Below are 5,690 nucleotides of genomic sequence, written 5' to 3'. Positions count from 1 at the left end.
TAGGTTTGAATTATTTGGCATTTAAAATAATGAAAATATCAGAGGGAAAACCCTACAAAAGTGGACGGCCATACAAAGTGGATTTGGGCCTCACTTTTTGCAATTTTGCAGTTTTATCTTTTCTGCATCTAATTTTCTCAAAAACGCCAATTTTCTAATTCAACCATTTAAATGCCAATTTTAACTATTTAATAACTATAAATAATTATTAAATAATATTGTCATTTATCATATTTATTAATTGAACCATACAAAGTATCATAATTAACAAATATGCCCCTAAAACTCTTTCTTTACAATTTCGCCCTTACTTAGTGAAAAATTCACAAATAGACATAGTCTAATTTGAGAATTATAATTGATTAATCAAAACCAATTACATGAGTCTTACAAGCAATATTATCTCAACTAGTGCGGGGACGATGGGTCTACATAACCGAGCTTCCAATAAGCAGATCAAGAATTTATAACCTAAATTCACTGACTTATTAACTCTTCGTTGAATCCACACATAGAACTTAGAATTGCACTCTCAGTATATAGAAGTCTCTATATGTTCCACCATATAGACACATCATTAGTTATCCATTGTTATAATCCTAATTTGATCAATGATCCTCTATATGAATGATCTACACTGTAAAGGGATTAGATTACCGTTACACCCTACAATGTATTTAATCCTTAATACACTTAACCCCGTATAAATGATATTTCAGCTTATGTGAAATGAGATCTCCACCATTTATATTCGTTTGGTCAAGCTCGAAGGAGATCATCATTTACTTACTATTCGCCAGATAGAAGCTATAGATTCCATGTTTATGTTAGCGCTCCCACTCAATTGCATTACCGTGTTCCCAAAATGTATGTATCACCCTTACCTAAGAGTAGGCTTAACTAACAAATCAAAGAACATGAATAGCCTTTCAAGATTGAGCCTAATCATAACAGGATTAAGATCATTGATCTAGGATCAACTAGGCAATATTGACTTGAATAGATATTACGGTAAGTTTAATAAATCTAAGTCAAAGTTCAATATCGGTCCCTTCCGATGCATACTCCATGCATCCAACCTGAGCTTTACTTTAACCAATGCTCTGGAAAGAACATAGCATTTCTCCAAATGCAAGTAAACTCTGTTGTAGATTATCATATCAGTAAAACCCTATGTCTGATAAATCTAGGAATCTTTATTCACATAGTCATGTTTACTTTCCAATGTGTTGACGACACAATAAACAGGATCAAGTATGTGAAAAGGGTTTTAGATGAATTTATACATTATGTACATATAATCATGAATAAATCATGTTAACCATGCAACATTAAATGTTATTTCTGATCTATATTAATAAGTAAATATGATTATATTGAAATGAGTTTTATTTAGGGCATAAAACCCACCACTATGAACCTGCTTTGATAATCTTTTGCCGGCGCAATAGTGCTCCGGCAAAACTGTTGGCGTCAATCCTCATAGCTATAGCGCCGGCAAAACTATTGGCGCCAATCTGAGGATTGGCGCGTACATTTTTGGGCCACCTTTTACCGGCGCAATAATGCGCCTGCGCCAGCAAAAGTATTTATTTTTTTAAAAAAAAATTAATTAATTATATTTAATTAATTATAATTAAATAAATATAATTAATTAATTTTTTTAAAATAAATATAATTGTTTAATTATAATATTATATTAACAAAAAAAACGAACATAATTTACATTAAAAGATAAACAAACATTAATTATATTATGTTCCACTAAAATCAGTATATAAACAAAATGTTAAAAGATCGATGTTCGAATCGGATAATAAAAAAAAGTGAAGTTCTATAGGCGGGTAATGTCATCATCGTTGTTTCTCTAAGTCTCGGGAGGCTGCGATGACGATCCAGCACCAGGAGCAGCCGATGACGATCCAACACAAGGAGTGGGCAATGGTGGAAGATCCATGGGACGCAAGGTTAAACGCGGAACAGCTCGAGAAAGATACTCAAACTGATCTTGGAATCGTCCGAGTTAGAGTTGTTGTGTCTCATACTTTTGCCTCGTATATTGAGTTGTCTGCTCCGCTTCCTCCACTTTTTTTTGCAAAGCCTCGTACTGTTCCATTGTAACAGTCGGTGGGGCCGAAGAATGCGTGGCAGGTGCTCTTTTGGCCCCAACTCCCTTCAGTCTGGGGAGATGGCCAAAGCCTCTAAGATGTCGAGATCGTTCCCCGAGTACTTGCGTCATAACAGGTAAGTCCTGGGGGTACTGTGTAGGATCGATAGCAGGCTCATCGGGCTGATCTTCAGTGGGCGCTGGTTGAGTTGCCGCTATTTCAACCATTTGCTCCTAAAACAAATAAATAAGTTAAATGGTTAATTTTAATACAAAATAAATTGAAATAAATAAATAAAAATTGAATTAAACTGTAAACTTACGTAAGCTTGTTGTGCGTACTCGTTGCGCCAACTGTTGCCTTTATGGTGAAACTTTTGAAAAGTTTCCACTGCAGTTGGCAGTTCTCCTATGTCGGGGTTAGCCTATTTTTAAGAGAAAATATATTACTATTGTTATTTTACTAGAAAAAATTACATCAATGATAATGTAATATATAAACTTACCCCCTTGACAACATGTGAAACAATAGGCTTCGAGCCCCAACCTCCTTGAAGTTTCATCTTACCCCGACTTTCTTTATTTTTCGCTGCTCTCGCCTGAAATTAATAATTTTTCTAACAATTAATTATTTATTATTGACTATACAAATTAAATATTACTAAAATTAGAAATTTTCAAAAATGTACCTTTTGTTTGTCTGTGCTCCAATAAGCGATGCAGTCACTCCACACCTCTTGAGTTACTCCGTCAGGAGGTAACATGTTGGCCCTCTCTTGTTCAAGCTCCTCAATGCTTTGTATCCACTTTTTCTTATAGTCTGCCCTCCAGTCACGTAAACCCTTTTGACATCTCGTACTCACCGTAGTCTACTAATGTAGGGTTATCTCGTGGGAGGACAAACTTTGTCTGTAAAAAGTTACACATTATTACATTAATTACAATTTAATAAGAATGTAGTAATTTAAAAATTAAAAAATTTATTACAACATACCTCAAGTCTATCCCACAGTGCATTGATGTCAACTCTACTGACATCTTCCCATTTGAATTTATTGATGGGGATAGACATCCGAGTCATCCATTTAGCCATGTTGTTGAATTTTTTTCCGTTTTTGCCGACGGGGGTGCCAGTCTCAGCATGCAACTCAATCTGTAACTTGGCAGATTGTGTTTTGGAGAGCTCCTCTTCAACATTCTTGCCTTTGTATTTACCTCTGATCCCTTTCTTTTTCGAACTGCTGCCACCTGGTGTAGACATACTACATATACAACACACATTTTTTATTTAAAATAAACAACCATATTCAAAACATATTAAACAAGAAGGGTTTTAATTTTTATTTTATTTAAAATACTATTTCAATTACAATTCATCATCCTCATCATCAGTTACATATACAACATTATCATCACTGTCACTCTCTAATTCTCAGGAGTTATCTTCTTCGGTATTTAGACCCTCGTTGTCATCATCGAAAATGAAATCATCTAATTGTTGAGGCTGTGAATTCACATGATAGATGTTTGCAACTTCAGTTGGGTCCACATCATGGCGAACATAGTCAACATCATCCAACTGTGGAAGTTGAACAACGAACTCGGTTTCAGCTGAATTGTTTTCCTGTGCAAAGGGTGTCTCCCCATCAGTGTCCGGGAAGTCCCAAACATTTCGCGGTATGTACTCATTTACAATCAGCCAGTCTTTACCGTTCTTCAAATCAGGAATGTAATAGATCAATTTTGCTTGAGATGCAAGTATGAACGGTTCATTTTGGTACCACTCTCGGTTGACGCAAATGCTAGTAATAACACCGTCACTATCCATTTTACTCCCATTAGTGTCAAACCACTTACACAAAAATAAGAGAACACTGTAGTCTTTTAAATAAGTGAACACCATAATTTTTTCAAGTGTGCCGTAAAAATTTTGTCCATCTTCACCGGGCCCCATAACACCGCTATTTTGTGTTTTGCGGTTATCATTCCTTTCCTTGACCAAAAATTTAATACCGTTCACTATGCACCCTGGATAAAAATAAATTGATGCATTCGTTGGGTTAGCAATAGCATACAACTCATCTGACACTGCACCCTGGTTGCTCAACCGTAGTTCATTAATCTACATTTCAGGAAAAATATTAAATTAAGAAAAGTTTAACAGTTATTGAGAACAAGATTATGAGTATTGAGGGGCAACAATGCTTATTCGAGTTTTGAACCATTCAGGGAACTCACTCTCCTGCACTTTTTCAATATTGCCTACACCCCTTGCTTGAAGCAACTCCTTGTGCTCACTATATAATATAATGCACTTAGTAAGTTAAGAATTTTATAGGTGAAGTTGACTATTGTGAGTAACTGTTTATGGGATTTATACTTACTTGATATACAGCTCAACCTCTGTGCAATTGTTCAAAATGTACCACTCCGCCTTACGCTTGCTTTGCATGGGTAAGGTGTCGACTGTCCTCATACCTAGCGGTCGGCCAACATGCTTGAATACAGAAAATTGTCGAGTTGGCATGTTTTGGACAATGTCATTGTTCCGGTCAGGATGGTTGAATCGAGTTTCCACTTCTCGAAAGTACATTGAGCAAAAGTTTAATGCCTCATTAACCACATAAGATTCAGCAATAGAGCCTTCCGGACGGGCACGATTCCTGACATATTTCTTGTACACAGACATTGACCGCTCATTGGGATACATCCACCTGTACTGCACTGGTCCACCTAGTACGGCTTCTTTAGGGCGATGCATAACTACGTGAACCATTATGTCAAAGAAAGCCGGTAGAAAAATTGTTTCTAACTTGCACAAAATATACATATAGTACAATCTACGCTCTTAAGATTATTTCATTTTTGTAAAACTTTCGGCAACACCTCCCCACAGTTCTTATAAGTTAGCAAACTTGTAGTAATTAAGTTTGCCGACTTACAAGAATGTGTAAGAAGACGTTGTACCAAAATATTTACTAATGAAATAATCAAATAAGCAATAGATCATACTATAAGTATAAAATAAGCCCAAACTATCCATGCGGACAAATAGTCCTGGATAATTTGGAGAAGCGTATTTAAGAGTCCTTACTGACTCAGTCTCTCCAAACGGGTCTAAGGTATTTCGTGCATGTGTAAAATTAAAAAAAAAAATTATCACTATATGATAATACAAATACAAATACAATTGTTCTATCCTATCTTTGGTGTATAACCAAAGAGATCAAGAAAAGATAATAAAAATTTAATTTTATGCTATTTTACAATATCTTATGCTCATTTGTACTTACTTTATGATAATTAGATTCAATTCTTATAATTACTTTAAAATTTTATTTTATTTTATTTTTTAAAATTATAAGTGTAAAATTTTTAAAAATTTAAAAATATCAGTTGATTACATTTTAAATTTTATAATAAATATTAATTTATAATTTTTTATTTTATTTATTTAAATTACAAATTACAAACTTTTTAATCTTCAAAATATCATTTGCTTACATTTTCAATTTTCTAATAAATATTCATTTATAATTTTCTATTTTATTTATTTAACTTAAAAATTACAACCTTTTTAAAG

General features: G+C 34.1%; 1 long non-coding RNA gene across 1 annotated transcript; it reads right to left on the bottom strand.

The window, feature by feature from the left end:
• Positions 1-1,826: 1,826 nt before the first annotated feature.
• LOC133034031 (uncharacterized) lies at positions 1,827-5,296 on the bottom strand. Its single transcript, XR_009686000.1, has 4 exons — positions 3,102-5,296; positions 2,797-3,016; positions 2,614-2,706; positions 1,827-2,532 (listed from the first exon to the last, which is right to left on the bottom strand). It is a non-coding gene; the product is annotated as an uncharacterized LOC133034031 (long non-coding RNA).
• Between the last annotated feature and the right edge of the window lie 394 nt (positions 5,297-5,690).

The sequence above is a fragment of the Cannabis sativa genome, chromosome 2 (assembly GCF_029168945.1).
Source record: "Cannabis sativa cultivar Pink pepper isolate KNU-18-1 chromosome 2, ASM2916894v1, whole genome shotgun sequence".
Taxonomy (NCBI): Eukaryota; Viridiplantae; Streptophyta; class Magnoliopsida; order Rosales; family Cannabaceae; genus Cannabis; species Cannabis sativa.
This window is presented reverse-complemented; position numbering and strand designations above follow the sequence as displayed.